The sequence below is a fragment of the Pithys albifrons genome, chromosome Z (genome assembly GCF_047495875.1).
Source record: "Pithys albifrons albifrons isolate INPA30051 chromosome Z, PitAlb_v1, whole genome shotgun sequence".
NCBI lineage: Eukaryota > Metazoa > Chordata > Aves > Passeriformes > Thamnophilidae > Pithys > Pithys albifrons.
In genome coordinates, this window is record NC_092497.1 from 19,573,094 (window position 1) to 19,589,519 (window position 16,426).

General features: G+C 41.5%; 1 protein-coding gene across 6 annotated transcripts in view; it reads left to right on the forward strand.

Annotated features, from left to right (window-relative positions):
• Positions 1-16,426, forward strand: part of GPBP1 (GC-rich promoter binding protein 1) — a 55,138-nt gene that overhangs the window by 2,388 nt on the left and 36,324 nt on the right. For 4 of the 6 annotated variants that reach the window (XM_071581291.1, XM_071581285.1, XM_071581286.1 and 1 more), the window contains exon 1: positions 14,778-16,074. The exons of 1 other annotated variant lie outside the window; for it this stretch is intronic. The gene's annotated coding sequence lies outside the window, so the exon portion shown is untranslated. Of the gene's footprint in view, positions 1-14,295; positions 14,318-14,777; positions 16,075-16,426 lie in introns of those variants that run through there. One more of the 6 variants, XM_071581287.1, reaches the window with a different exon arrangement.

The window sequence follows — 16,426 nt, forward strand, 5'->3', positions numbered from 1 at the left end:
AAGCTCTACCAGGGGAAATTTAAGCTGGGTATCAGAAAAAACTTCTTTACAGAGAGAGTAATCAGGCATTGGAATGGGCTGCCCAGAGAGGTGGTGGATTCACCATCCCTAGAGATTTTTAAATGCAGATTGGACATGGCGCTGAGTGCCCCGATCTAGTAAATGGACTAGAGTTGGACCAAGGGTTGGACTTGATGATCTTGGAGGTCTTTTCCAACCCAATCGATTCTATGATTCTATGAGGTACAACAAGACCAACATCTGGGTCTTGCACTTTGGCTACAACAACCTCCTGCAGCACTACAGGCTGGGGACAGAGTGGCTGGAGTAGCCAGGCAGAAAGGGACCTGGGGTGCTGATTGATGGGAAGCCGAACATGAGCCAGCAGTGTGCCCAGGTGGCCAAGAAAGCCAATGACATCCTGGCCTGTATCAGGAAAAGTGTGACCAGCAGGACCAGGGTAGTGATTCTTTCTCTGTACTTGGTGCTGGGAGGCTGCACTGTGGGGTGATGGCCCCTGATAAGCCCTGATGGGTTGAGGGAGACACCTCAGCCCCCTGGAGGGGTGCTCCCAGCAGAGAACAAAAGCTTTCAAACTGATGAGATTAACAAAGGGTGGAGTGTTAAAAAATGACACAGCCTCCCTTTTCAGTATCTTACCAGTCAAGGAGCTACCCCTCTCTCAGGCATCTGCATCACCCTGTCCAGAACTCTGACTTTAGTCACAAAACCACATGAAGAAAAAAAAGGTATAAAAAGTGAGGAGTTTAAACTCCAGCAGAGAGAAAATGCTAGGACTCTGTGAAGGGAGCTGCTGCAGCTTGTTCTGTCTCCTCCAACCTCCTGGAACAATGGAGGGGTGAGGAGACCATGTGCTTTCTATTTTTCTATACTTTACTTTCTTAACTTTACTTTCTCACAAAACTTATTCCTTTATACATTCTATCTTACATTTATGCTAACAGCTACTTTGATTCTTACTTTATAAGCATCTCCTTTACTAACTGTGTTTTGCTACCTTAATACTAATAACAGTGACTTGCTTTACACTTTGATACTTTATATTGGTTATTGCTTTTTGCTATTCTTACTTTATAAGACCAGCTCTGTTTTGCTACTACAGTAACTTGCTTTCCTTTCAATGTGCACTTTCTTTTTCCACATGTGTGTTGACAAGAAGCAGTTCTGTTCTTTCTTTTTGTTTTGTGTTACAGAGAGAGTGGTGTGCAAGATGTTTTATTGTCTTATGTTATTGAAAGAGTGTCTAGATAAGTGTTTTCGGTGGCTGTGTTTTTAGTTAGTAGTTCTTTGTTGCTAGTTTCTGTTCGTTGTGAAAATGGGATACATTGCTGTATTTTAACTTGAGTTTAGTGTGTTTGTAGAATGTGTTTTGTGCTGGTTTCTTTTGGGGTCTTTTATCATCAATTAAATACAATCTTGCAGCTGAACGTTATCACCGGCAAAGCAGAACCCACAATAACTGTGACATATTTGTATTAATAAATGTTATTTTGGGAGCTGTTGTGAGAAAAGTTCTTTCCTGGCTTAAGTGTGGCTTCATATCAGAGGTCAGAAACCCTTCCAACCTGTGTGCTGTCCATTAGTTGACAGACAGTGTTGGGGACATAAGGCTCTGATTATCTAGAAGCTCTTATTGCTAATAATTTTTCCCTGGCTTAAGTGAAGCTCCTCATAGGGGAGTCAAAAATCTTTCCAGCCTGTGTTCTGCCCAGAGTTCGGCAGGCAGTGCTGGGTTCATAAAGCTCTAAGGGTGCTTATAGCTAATAACTGTTATTAATACAATTAAGACTAGAAATCTTTGCATTTCTGTCTCCCTCCTCCCTTTAACGTGACACCACCTTGAGTGCTGTGTCCACTTCTGGGCCCCTCAGCTTAGGAAGGATATTGGGGTGCTGGAACAGGTCCAAAGAAGGTCAGCGAGGCTGGTGAAGGGACTGGAGTACAAGTCCTATGAGGAGCAACTGACAGAGCTGAGGTTTTTTTCCCTGGAGAAGAGGAGGCTCAGGGGAGACTTTATCCCTCTCTACAACTACCTGAAAGGGGTTTGTAGCCAGGTGAGAGTCGATCTCTTCTACCAGGTAACCAGCAGTAGAACAAGAGGGACTGTCTTAAGCTGCGCCAGGGGAGGTTTAGGTTAGATATTAGGAAAAAGTTCTTTACAGAGGGAATGATTGGGCATTGGAATGGGCTGCTGAGGGAGGTGGTAGAGTCACTGTCCCTGGAAGAATTTAAGAAGAGACTTGATGTAGCACTTAGTGCCATGGTCTAGTTGACATGGTGGTGTTTGGTCAAAGCTTGAACTTGATCTCAGAGGTCTTTTCCAACCTAACTGATTCTGTGATTTGTGGGTAGAGGGGGAGGATCACCTTCCTCGACCTACTGGCCACACTCTTCCCTATTTCTTAGTGGCACTTTTTGTCCTACTGCACATAAAGTGGGATTGGGCTGTTTTCAGCCAGATTTCTTCATCCTGGGCTATAAAGACTGATGCTTTCAATTTTGGAGTCATGTTTTCACTTCTGGACAAGATTTCAATGGCCATACTTGGTATATTGAATACTGCTCTGCTGGAGGAGTGGTGTGGGTCACAACAACACTCATGGACAGGAGTGCCCCAGGCTGTGGCCCATGCAGGGTATTGGGGATGGTCAAGGCTGTACCGCTACTAAGTCAACGGCTCCTTTGGATGCATCCTAAGTTGAGTTTGCAGACAGTGCAGAGATATGAAGATAGTTTAAGTACTTGATCCGTGGAGCTCTATGCTGCTTAATTTGTTCTGCTTGGACCTGTTGCTCTGAGAAACAGAGTAAATTAAATTGTATCATGTGCTGCACTGCTGACTCTAATATAATTCCAGTACATAAATTTTTATATGTCTTCAAACTACATAGCAGTCTACAATGTAGGTACAATGTACCTGGAGTGACAACACAGGTGGCAACATAAAAATTGCAAGACTTTGCAGAAACATGCATTTTAGGAAAGCTGTAACAGTCACAGGCAGCTTCATCAGTACCTCAGCCTCTGATACCTGATCAGCCTTCAACTTTTTTTCAAAATCATCTGGTTAAAATGATCAGCAACAGGCTATGTCAGAGGAGACTGGACATGCTCGAACATTAAGAAGGAAGATTCAATCCTTTCCACACAAAAATTAAGAAAGCAGATACAATCCTTTCCACCTTTGACTGGTCTGGAATGTCATTATAATCCACTAATGTTCCTTAGTCTTTCTCAGTTTTGTTCTCTCCAAATACAACAGACACAGTTCCCTGTTCCCTTGAAGCCTCAGCTTGGGTAAGGCAAAATGCTTCTCATCCACTCAGAATGTGAAACACATACACAGGCCTGTTCATCTTACTAACCGAATAGCATAGGAAATGCAGCAGGAAAAATCCCCAGTTCAGGAAGGTACATATTTGCTACTATATAAACTTTCTTAATAGGAATTCCCTCCAGTATGGATGCAAGTAGCTATTTCCTAACTTCTGAAGTAGATTACTTTGGAGTAATCTACTTCATGATTGGGCTGTTTAACATGATTAAGGTTTTCAATCATGTGTAATTCTACAGATTTGTTGTTAATTTGCCACTTAAAATATTTTATCAGACTTAAAACTGTGGTTTTATTATAACTGAGTCCTTTTGGATAAAATAGTATGACCTCATAACTTTATCACAGCAGTTCATGACATGTGTTCCAGAGCTGCCATAAAAGTTACAGATTACCAAGTACCTCCTCTATATGCCTTACTGTTGGGCAAGGAGGAGTGTAGGAATTTTTAATGAAAGGTAGGTGTGTAACTTAATTATAAGCTATGAAGAGCACAACAAGAAAAAATTTCTCCTGAGTACCGAAGTGCATGTTGCTAGTTTTGATTTTATAACATTGGCATATGTGTCACACTGGGTGAAGGAAAAATAATGTTGTGCTTTTTAGTGTCTCTCTACATATTTTAAATGCATACACCATTGCCATCATAATTTGAAAAATATTTTCAAGAAACTTTCCATTACTTATTAAAGAAAGGCTATTAACCATTCTGGCAAAGTTAGTATAGTGTAATAAGATTTCATTTTTTTGGGAGGGCTGAGGAGGAATGTTTCCTGAACAGGAATTGTACTTGTGTGAATTCCTGTACTTGTGTCTCAAGTGTGTTTTGCCTATTTCTTGTGAAAAAATTTATAATCATTACAGAACCATAGAATCATCTGGGTTGCAAAAAAGCTCTGAGATCATTGACTCCAACCTTTGACTGATTATCAACTTGTCCACTACACCATGGCAATAAGTGCCATGTTGTGTCATTTCTTGTACACCTCCCACCCAGCTTGGTGTTGTCTGCAAATTTACTGAGAGTACCCTTGATCCCCTCATCCAGATCACCAATAAAGATTAATTAAATAGGACCAGGCCCAATTTGAGCCCTGTGAAACACCACTAGTGACTGGCTGCCAACTGGGTGTAACTCCCTTCACCACCACTCTCTGGGCCTGGCCATCCAGACAATTCTTAAGCCAGTGAAGAGTGCACCTCTCCAAGCTGGGGCTTCCAGCTTTTCCTGGAGAATGACGTGGGAGACAGTGTCAAAGGCTTTACTGAAGTGCAGGTAGACAACATCCACAGCCTCCCCCTCATCCACTAGGTGGGCCATGATTATAAAAGGAGATCAGGTTGCTCAGGCAGGACCTGCCTTTCCTAAACTCTGCTGGTTGAGTCTGATCCCTTGGTTGTCCTGTGTGTGCCATATGATCATGCTGAAGATGATCTGTCCCATAACCTTGCCAGGCACCAAGATCAGGCTGACAGGCCTGTAGTTCCACGGATCCTCCTTCCAACCCTTCTTGTGGATTGGCATCACATTTGCCAACCGCCTGTCATCTGGGATCTCCTCAGTTAGCCAAGGCTGATGATAAATAATAGAAAATGGTTTAGTGAGCTCTTCCAAGCTCCCTCAGCACCCTAAATTACCAAGTTTACAAAAAGTATCATCATTGTCTATCAAACAGTTCACAAAGATACACATACTTTGAAAAGCCACAGTACTATGCACAGGGAGGGTGAGCAAAACTTGCAGAAAATCCTTAACAAAAATGTTTTTCTTCACTTCACTTGGATGTGAAAGGTTTCTAAATTAATCTAGTCATTAAAAAATGGGGGAAATAGTAAAAAAAATTGGAACAAGTTTGTATCAATACAGATTTTTGAAGAGGAAAAACGTGATAAAGCAAAAGATTTGGCTATGAAACAAAACTTTATTAAAATGAGATCTGCTTATATTTGGGTATGTGCAAGATCCTAACATCATGCTAGTCATCTGGTCTCTTTATTTCAACTTTAATATGCTTTAAGTTCACAAGTTAGCAAGGCTAATTTTGGGAAAAACACAGGAATTTCACTTTTTAAAGACAAGCATTGTAGGAAAATTAGTCACTTGGTATTGGATGTTCAGTTCATAATTCTTTCGGTTTGTGCCTTTTCATCCAAACAGTTTCTTGTGGTTAACAGTTACTGAGTTCTTTATAAAATTTAGAACAGTGAGTATTCACTTGCTTGTTACTTCACTTTCCTGGGTGGAACAGGGCAGAAGCTATGTACATTTAGGATTTATTTGTGTATTATTTTGGAGACGCTGAATACCATGATTTTATCCTTCTACAGAATAAATATAATTTAGGCAGCATTCATCTGGGACATATTTGAGACACAGTTGCACCCTTTTAATCTCAATTTATTAGTTTTCATTACACGAAAGGAATACTACTTAATGAAGATAACCCATTAGAAAAGCTTCAAATAGCCCTTAGTTTAATACTTCACAATGTTTCTGAAACACATTATTGGAGATGGATGCTTTTACTGTTAAACAGGAAAAAGCTACTAGTCAGGCTATATCCAGTTACAATATATGTGAAAAAACTTGAAATGGAGAAGATGTTCTTTTAAAAACTTGATTCTAAATATTGTTTTAATCTCCAATTTAGTATGAACAAAAGCATGACCTCCAAGTTCTTATTCTAGCTTTTCACTTCTGTCTCCAAGATACTGATTCTTTGAGGTAGAAACAGCCATAGAAACACCAAGATAAAATGATTATTTTCAGTCATGTAGGTCAAATTTATGCTTATGTATAAATTTTTACTGTGGTATTGCTTCAAAATAAGAACTGTTAACTACAACTTTATTTAAGCCATTGCCTAAAATTTTACTACCATCATATTCATTGGTAATTTTAATATGAAAGTTCTTCAGAAAACAATGAGTCAACAAGTACTTATGTTTTGACTTTCAGACCTGTTCAGTACTTCCATATTGTATTAAAGGCTTGGGACACAGAGATGCTCTTGAAACTCTTGAAAAATCAAATAACTAGAGGTTATACATCATACAGTCTAATAATAATAATAATAATGAATAATAATAGTGAATTATTTAATATAGTCAAATCCTGTTGTATTATTTGTGTGGACAGACCCACTGAAATCCTGAATCAATTGGATATCCTTTCCCAGAAGGAATAATACATAAGTATAGATGAGCCCAGACACTTTATACTAGTGTCCATCATGTTACTGCAAATGATAATGACCAGAAGTCACTACGCACTTTGTATAATGCTTCCATTCTTCTAATTTTGCTACTTAAAATGTTTCATATTGTGAACATGCAGCTGAACGATATTTAAAACTTTGCAAAAAGGACTGTTCATTAAACCTGTGCTTGTACAGAGGAATTCTCACCGTGTTTGCGATCTGATTGCACAAATACTGCTTGTTGAGAAGAACATACAGTACGGCTGGGTTTTTATTACTGACATTAGATGGCCATTTGCTTTCTTGTTTTTAAATATTGGGGCTGCATCAGAAGCTTTCTGGGTCAAATCTGTATTAATCAAATTTAAACTTGTTATATGAAAATGTTGATTTTGGCTTTCTGCCTGATCCTTTGGTTCAGATTGATTGTATATTGGCCCACACTGGGCTTTTAGTACAATGTCAAGTGACATCTTCATGCAGTGACACAAAAATGTGTAATAGTAAGAAATTAAGTATGTTTTCATAATTTTCTTTATTAATTCATTAACTAACAATCTGAGTGTGTACCATACTCATGTAACTAACTTGTATTCTACTACTAGAACGAATGAAAGTCAGCACATTTTAAGTGTCTGTCATAATACATTTTAAAATGTTGGTCTCATAGATCATCCCATTAAGAAAGGAAGGAGAGGTGGTGGGGTGGCTCTGTACATAAGGGAGTGTTTCAACTGTATAGAGGTCCAGGATAGTGATGTGATAAGTGTGACTGCCTATGGATAAGAATCAGGGGAAAAGACCAACAATGTAGATGTCCTGCTGGGATTCTGCTGTAGATCAACTAATCAGAATAAAAAGGCAGACAAAGCATTCTAGAGGCAGTTGGCAACACAGTGACCACAAACTGATAGTTTTCAATTCTTGGTCAAGGAAGAAAGGGGGTCAACAAAACCTCTACCTTGAACTACCAGCGTGTAAAGTTTGGCCTGTTCAGGACTCTCATTCAGATAGTCCTCTGGGAAACAGTTCTTAGTAAGAAAGGAGTCCAGGAAGGCTGGACACACTTTAAGTAGGAAATCTCAGGAGCAGTTTGTCTCCATGTGCCGAAAGACTGCAGGGAAGAAGACCAGGTTGGTTAAACAGGGAGCTTTTGCTGGAACTCTGGTGAAAAAAGAGGGTTTATGACTATTGGAAGAAGTACTCAGGAAGGATACAAAGATAATATTAGGTCATGTAGAGAGAAAATCAGAAAGGCAAAAGCTCTGCTAGAACTCAATATAGCCACTGCTGTGAATGATAATTGGAAGAGTTTTTGAAAAAAATAAAGAAGGGTCAAGGAAAATCTCTTTGATACTTCGATACTGTCTCCCACAACATTCTCAGGAAAGGCTGGCAACCTGTAGCTTGGACAGGTGTACTCTTCACTGAGTGAAAACTGGATGGCCAGGGCCAGAGAGTGGCAGTGAATGGAGTTACCTCCAGTTGGTGGCTGGTCATGAGTTGTGTTCCCCAGGGCTCAGTATTGGTCCAGTCCTGTTTAATGTGTTTACAGATTGTGGGGTGATGGCCCTTCTGATAAGGCCTGATGGGTTGAAGGAGATGCCTTAGCCCCTGAAGGGGTGCTCCAGCCGAGGACAAAGGCTTTCAAACTGGTAAGATTAACATAGCATGTACTGTTGTTTAAGGAATGACATGCCCTCCCTCTGTGATATCTTCTATAACTGCTTAAAGGAGCCACCTCGCCTCAGGCATCTGCATCACCATCACCCTCCCAACAGATTGACTTAGTCACACAAACCACATGGAAGAAAAGAAAAGGTATAAAAAGTGTTTGGAGTTTAAACTCCAGGAGGAGAGAGAGAAATGCCAATGTCTCTGTGAGGGTAACTGCTGCAGCTCCTCTTGGAACAATGTAGGGGTGAGGAGACCATGTGCTTTCTATTTTTTCTAACTTTACTTCTTAACTTTACTTTCTTCCTTTCTTACTTTGATTCTTACTTTATAAGCATTTCTTTTACTGAATGTGTTTTGCTACCTTAATACTAATAACAGTAACTTGCTTCACACTTTGCTACAGTTCTGTTCTTTCCTTTTGTTTTGTGTAACAGAGAGAGTGGTGTGCAAGATATTTTATTGTCTTATGTTATTGAAAGAGTGTCTAGATAAGTGTTTTCGGTGGCTGTGTTTTTAGTTAGTAGTTCTTTGTTGCTAGTTTCTGTTCGTTGTGAAAATGGGATACATTGCTGTATTTTAACTTGAGTTTAGTGTGTTTGTAGAATGTGTTTTGTGCTGGTTTCTTTTGGGGTCTTTTATCATCAATTAAATACAATCTTGCAGCTGAACGTTATCACCGGCAAAGCAGAACCCACAATAACTGTGACATATTTGTATTAATAAATGTTATTTTGGGAGCTGTTGTGAGAAAAGTTCTTTCCTGGCTTAAGTGTGGCTTCATATCAGAGGTCAGAAACCCTTCCAACCTGTGTGCTGTCCATTAGTTGACAGACAGTGTTGGGGACATAAGGCTCTGATTATCTAGAAGCTCTTATTGCTAATAATTTTTCCCTGGCTTAAGTGAAGCTCCTCATAGGGGAGTCAAAAATCTTTCCAGCCTGTGTTCTATCCAGAGTTCGGCAGGCAGTGCTGGGTTCATAAAGCTCTAAGGGTGCTTATAGCTAATAACTTTTATTAATACAGTTAAGACTAGAAATCTTTGCATTTCTGTCTCTCTCCTCCCTTTCACGTGACAACAGATGATTTTGATGAAGGAAATAAGTGCACTCTCAGTCAGTTGACAGACAACCCTAAGTAGGCCAGGAGTGTTGATCTGCTGGAAGACCCGAAGGCTCTGCAGAGGAGTCTGGACAGGCTGGATTGACGGGCCAAGGCCAGTGGTATGAGGTTCAACAAGGCCAGGTGCCAAGTCCAGACCCTGGGTCACAACAACCCCAGGCAGTGCTACAGGCCTGGGGAAGAGTTGTTGGAAAGCTGCCTGGTGGAAAAGGACATGGGGATGCTGATTGACACCACCTGAACATGGCCCAGCATATGCCCAGGTGGCCAAGAAGGCAAATGACATGATGGCCTGTATGAGCAAGTGTAGTCAGAAGGACCAAGGCAGAGATCGTCCCTGTGTGCTGGGCACTGGTGAGGCCTCACCTCAAATCCTGTGTCCAGGTCTGGGCCCCTCACTACATGAAAGACATTTTGGTGCTGGAGTGAGTCCAGAGAATGGCAATGTGATGAAGGGTTTTGCCCTTACCAATTGACATGTTTGCCACCTATCACAGAATGTGCTTAACAGTTATTATAAAAACTATTTGTCGAGTATGTTTAGCAGTTACTGTAAAAGTAATTTAAATATAAAATACAAATATGTAGAGGTTTGTGCACAGGAAAGGAAAAGAGCCAAGACAGTTCCCAATTAGAACTATCCTTGAAGTTCTTGAAATAGAACGGACACCATTTGGAACTGAGGTAAATCAAGAGATATGTCAAAAGAACAAGCTAATTGCACAAAAGTAGCCAAGAAAACTGGTTTGAGTTACTTTTCAAGCCTAGGTAAAAAGGACATATTGAGGAAGACTAAGATTTTCATCCCCAAAGACCCTTGGAGGCCCCGGCCCAAGGACACCGGTAACCAACACACAGACTAAGAGAGGAGGAGCCTGGGGTGGAGAAAATGGAAATTAGTTCTCAGAACTGATTAGAATAAAGCCTGCCTCTTCTAGGAAAACTGATGCATATGTATGAAAGTAATGAATATACATGTTTTGACTGCATATAAGCACGCCTGGGAGCATATGGGTGTGCATGTCTTTGAAGGAGCTATGGTACATGCACCCAGAGTCGAAATAAATGTATCTCTCTATAACCTCTGTGGTTGTAGAGTCTTCTGTCTGCAGATCAAATGGAGCTGGTGAAGGGTCTGGAGCAGAAGTCCTATCAGGGGCAGCTGAGGTAGATGGGGTTGTTTAGCCTGGAGAAAAGGATGCTCAGAGGAGACCTTATCATTCTCTACAATTACCTGAGAGGAGATTGTAGCTAGGCGGGGGTTGGTCTCTTCTCCCAGGCAACTGGTGACAGGACAAGAGGACATAGTCATAATCTATGCCAGTGGAGGTTCAGGTTGGACCTTAGAAAGCATTTCTTCACTGAAATGGTGGTTACAGATTGGAACAGGCTGCCCAGAGAAGTAGTGGAGTCGCCATCTCTCGAAGTGTTCAAGAAATGTCTGGACATGGCACTTAGTACTGTAGTTTAGTTGACATGGTGGTGTTTAGTCAAAGTTAGACTTGATGATCTTGGTGGTCTTTTCCAGCATCAATGATTCTCTGATCCACTTTTGTGCACTATTTTTTTTAATTCATTATACATTATTCATATTAGAATGAATTCTAAGACTTGTATTGAATATGAATGGGTAGTATTTGGAGCGAGTTAAAATGTTATTGTTTTCATTTTTTAAACCTCAGCATTTCCCCTGCATTTTGGTTTCATTGCATGTATTCAGTGATTTTCTATACTGATGTAGACAGTCCCTGAATAAACTGTCTTTCTATAGTTATCTCACAGTCTGTAGTCTGATGTAAACAGAACCTTAAATTACATATAGTATTTGGAACACTAAATTTGGATGATACTGCAAAATGTGTTTTTCTTTTCACTTCATCAAACTACCCAGAGATACCCATTTATTCAAATGCGGTAATTATTAACTTGTCCCTGAATCTCAACCTATACAATTATATAAATTCTACATGAGTTAAACTTTGTTTATATCATGGTTTGTTGAAAAGACTGTTAAAAATATGTGTTCACATCTGAGACAAAAATCTTGGCCTACTTCTTCAAGTTTGCTTAGCAAAAGACTTGCTTGACTGCTCACATGGATGTCTTCCCTCCCTGTCAATTTCTGACAAATGTCATCATAACCCCCTACAAGAGTTTTTCAAAACATACATTGTTTGGTTAGCCTACATAGTTTCAGAAGCAGTCACTCACTTTAACACTTTCACCTGAATCTCTGCTCTGGAAGACTTCTGAAGATCCAAGTCCAGTTTAGATTTAGAAAATCAAATAATGTGTTTTAAACCCAATAGTGGTAATAAATATTCCTTCAGAGATTTCCCATTCTGACAGGCTTCTGTCTTTCCTCTTGTATTTCATGACAGACAATGGTTGTATTTATGCTAGGATTTGTTCATCAGTGGTGGAATACATATGAGTTTATCAGTATTTCCCAGACAAGCAAAACTATCTGCTTTAGTAGCATTGTTTTGCTGCTATAAACTGTTTATATACCTGGGCAACCACCTGGTGTAGTTAGGCTGTGCATGGCAGGAACCTCTTCACAAACCAAATTCACAGGCCAGCAAATTAGTTCCTTTTAGCTAATCCTTGCATGCTAAGAATGTCCTGTTGACTTTGCTGGAACTATTTGAATGCTTGTGATGTGTAAACTGAAATGCATTAAAAGAGGAGAGCTCTCAATCTGAATTCAGTGTGACCTTTCCTCTCAGTAAGGTAAGGACCTCAGTAAGGTAATTACATCACCTCAGCTGTTTGCTAGCCCCAAGGATTGGTTATCCTGAAATGGAAATGGCATGATACCTTCTTTTATGAAATAATTAGAGATAGAAATCAAACCCATTTCCCATTACTACTGTAAATTATTTTTCCCAATGGGTATCACAGCATTTTCTGTGGTTCCTGTAAGTGGAAGGAAAGGGAAGGATCATATACAAAGCATCATGAACAGAAACCTATTAGGAAGACTGATATGGGTAAGTTGATAAACTCCTGGTACTTGCTGCATCCCTCTTTTGATAGCCATGATATATCATCTGTCTGTCTATCTGTCTGTCTGTCTATCTATCTATCCATCCAGCCATACATTCAATTCATCTCCCTAATGTATAAAATATACACACTTGTACAATACAAATATTGTATATATGCAACACATATTTATATATAATGCATTGCAAACACATTAGATGCTCAGCACAGCTGTGCAGCTTGGAGGCTTTACCCATAACTCACTTAAATGTCTTACATGTGTGTCATCAAAATGGCCTGGAGATAGTTTATAGAGTCTATGCACTTTGTTTTCATGTTCTTTGGGTTCACCTCTTACCTTGTTTTCTTGGACTATTATCCATTATATTTTCGGGTTGTGTATATTGTTTTGGGACTTGAACTCTTTGGTCAGAGATTTCTTGAAATTGTGTGTGTTTGAGACAAGCAGCCTAGTGAGTCCTGGAGTCCTGGGATGCTTTTAGTCACTTTTCCTGATTGAAAAACCAGTAGCTTCTAGCTACTACTGCAGCATATGTCTGATTCATGTTACATTGATGGATGTGTAGGCCTTCAGTTACACCTTTGAAAAGTGCTTTAACCGTGAAAGTTGAGAGTGTGGACAGTTTTAGTCTACAGTCCTAGTGGCTGCGTGTATACTCCTCAAACCTGGTTCACAGCTGGGCCAGGTGGCAGAGGACTGTGCTGCCTCTCCTTTTCATGGTTTCAGGCTTGGCATCAAGCTGTGCAAATAACCAAGGAGCAGAGGGACTGCTCTCTCACCCTGCCTGGAGAAGCCTCACTTCAGCTGCGCGGGCAAATAAAATGACAAGCAATTTCAGGGAAGAGGTAGAGGAAGGAGATTGCACTGCTGTCAAGATTGTGACAGGGTCCTTGTTATAGTTTGAGCTGGCAAAATGCCAACTGCTAGAAAAACATCACTGGTGTTAGAAACCAAAACTGCGGTTCAACTGCTCAGAGTTGAGCAGAAGCTTAATGTGACAACAGCTATTTCAGAGCTGCTGCCAGTTTAAGGATTAAACTATCATGGGTTTTTCTACTTTATTTTCTCAGTTGTTGATTTTTAGTAAATTTTCTGGTAATTGTTGCTTTCTTGTAATTTTTATCAAGTTGTGAAAATGGCCTATTTTGGCTACACATAAATGTAAAATACATTAAAAAAAAGAATCCTAGAGTTTGTCAGGACTGGAAACTTTGAAACGATTTTTGTCAAAAGTCAGTGCGTAATCTCAGTTCCTACAATGATTTAAGTTTTATAGAGAAAACTGTCATTGAAAGAAGATCCAGAATCAAATGCAGGTGCTACGAACACTTGTCACCACCACCTTTCCTAAGGCTATCTGAATATAAATTTGTAAATGTACTTCTTTTAACTAATTAATTGAAAAACAAAAACGTTTTTACTTGCGTTGGAGGTGGGATTTCAAAACGTTACTCCAGATATTTGGATCCCAGGCAGTAAGAATCCATCCCTCCCGTTTTCCCCAAAAAGGGCACGCGCAGAATGAATGACGGCGCGGACGCCCCGGGGCATTTCCACTCGCGTGCTTCTCAGAGGAAGGTGTTCGCGTCCGCTCAGCGCAGATGCCCCATACTTTGTTGTTGGATTAAACAGTGTTTATTGGTGCTTTTACCGGCCTCGGGCCGCACTTGGCGCTGCGGCGTAGCGGCCGGTCCGACCCCGCCACGGCCCGGGCCCGCCGCTCTCCGCCGGTGCCGGGGCCGCCGGGAGAAGTTGCGCCGCTACACGGGGAATTACGGCGGCGGGGAGTGGGTGTTCCCGTTGCCGCGCGGAACGTTCGGGACGGCCCGTGAAGTCCCGTCTCCCGCTCCGCGCCCGGAGGGGGGGGGTTAGAGGGGGCCGCGCGCCGGTTCTCGCGAGGCTCGCGCGCGCGGTGCGGGCCGGCGCCATTTTGACGGGGGGAAGCGAGGGCGCGCGGTGCGTGTGCGGGCGGAGCGGGGACACGCGGGGTACCCCCGGGATACCCCCGGGATAACCACAGGATACCCTCAGGGCGCCCCCGGGATACGGGCAGAGCAGCCGCGGAGCAGCCTTGCCGCCCCGCTCCGGTCCCTCCCCCGCCGCGCCGGGCCCGCCTCCGGTGCGGGGGCCTCTCTGCCCGCGCACCCCCGGGCGGCGAGGGGCGGTCCGGGGCCTCCGGGCGCTCCCCTGGGAAGGGTCCCAGGGCAGCCCTTTCCGCCCCGCTGTCTTCTGCAGAGCCGTTCACCTTTCCCAATAAAACGACAGTTACCCTGCTTTTCCCTATGGATTTTGTTTTCCTCTCGCCCCAAACTCACCCTCCTTTTTTGCGCTCCTCCCCGCCCCCCTTTCATTCCCTCCCTGCCCCTGTTTTGCTCTCGGGAATGAGCAGCAGGACAAGGTTTCCGTTGATAGGCTGCGCTCTCCGTCACACATTCTTGCCGCCCTCTCCGGGCTGTGAGTGGAGGTGTAGCCGAGGCTTCCGCTCTCGCGTTCGGCTCCCCTACTGCAGCTGTGTTTGCTCTTTAAGATCCAGGTTTATGTTTGTTTTTGTTTTTAAGCCGCGATTTTCTGTTTGTGTTTTTTTCTTTGTTTGTTTGTTTTCTATTTTTCTAACGCCAGTCGAGATTTCATAAAGGAGAACTGATTATTCTGATTCTTTTTACCGTAGTCGGCTTGAACGACAGTCAGTGCTGGATGTTTGTAGCCTTTTGCTTCATCTCGTAGAGAAGAGAAAAGGTTGACACTGACGTGAGCAGTTGCTTCCTGTGAAAGGGGAGAAGTCTCGGACACTGTTCTGGGATTGTTTGTGCGTGCTTCGACCTGAAAAGGCTTCTCTAACAAGCAGTAGTCATTTTAGAAGAGAATTGAAGAAGTCGTGACGGGTTTTTTTTCCAGCAGTGCTGAGCACATCACCCTGGGATTCTTTTGTCCACATGGCATGGATATATCGCTAAATTTATCAACTTCTGAATACTCCAGCTGGCAAAATAAAGTGCTTTCTTGTTTTTTGATACTCTTCTACTTCTAGCCAGCATTCTGTCTGGGTCATAGGCGTAACCAGTTTTACTTACTGGCTCCAGGTTAGATGTGGCCTGAGTCACTGTGTAGACGTTGCTGAAAAGTTTCATGGCAGATATTTTTTCCCTCTTACCTTATTTTTTAGGTTTTCTGACATAGCCTTCTGTCAGTCTGCAGTGCGACTTTTTTCCTAAATGAAGAATCTAATAGAAGTTTATCATTTTTTCTTTTATATTTTATTTAATATTTTTATTGAAAAATGTTGTTGCCAATAAGCAATATGGAGGTATCCAGATAGCTGTTGTTTACAAATGCCTCTACTACCTGAAGCTGGGAAATGTTCCACAGCTCATGTGTGAAATTTGGATTTTTGGCTGCACAGTTTGTGGTGTAAAACGTGTATTTATTTTACCTGGAACTGATGCTTCTTATAGTAATATTTACATGGAATAGACAAGAGAAAAAGCTGTCAGAGACAAGAAAGGCCTTTTAAGACAGACAGTTGGCCAACTTTGTAAATATCTGCAAGATCTGTAAGTGAGAAGGATGGGCAGCTGATTTCTATGAGGTGAAATCTATGTCAAACTGCTACGAATGTAGTATCAACGGGAACTCCGGGTATCATCTCAAGGAGAACAAACTGGGAAAATATAAATCACGCAGTACCAACACCTTGTGCAGTCCTCTTGGATTAGGTAAGTGTTCATAAATCAATTTACACTTGAATAAACGTTTTATCAGTAGAACAGTTAAACCAGTGATGTTTACTGCCTGGGTGTTGTTAGGGATTTGTTTTTGAGAACCTTGAAATGAGCTTCTTAATTTTTACTTGCTGTTTTTTATAATTAATGGAATAATTCTTTATGTAATTGAAGAATACTTGTGCATGGAGAAACGTGTAGGTAGGAATGGGATTTTTATGGGAGATTAAAAAGTAGACTAAATCTGGAAGGAACTTAGCCTTCATGTTAATATTGTCATCTCAACAATGAGCTGTTATATCCTCCTAAACAAGTCTGCTGGATGCCTTGCATGCCTCAGTCTTTC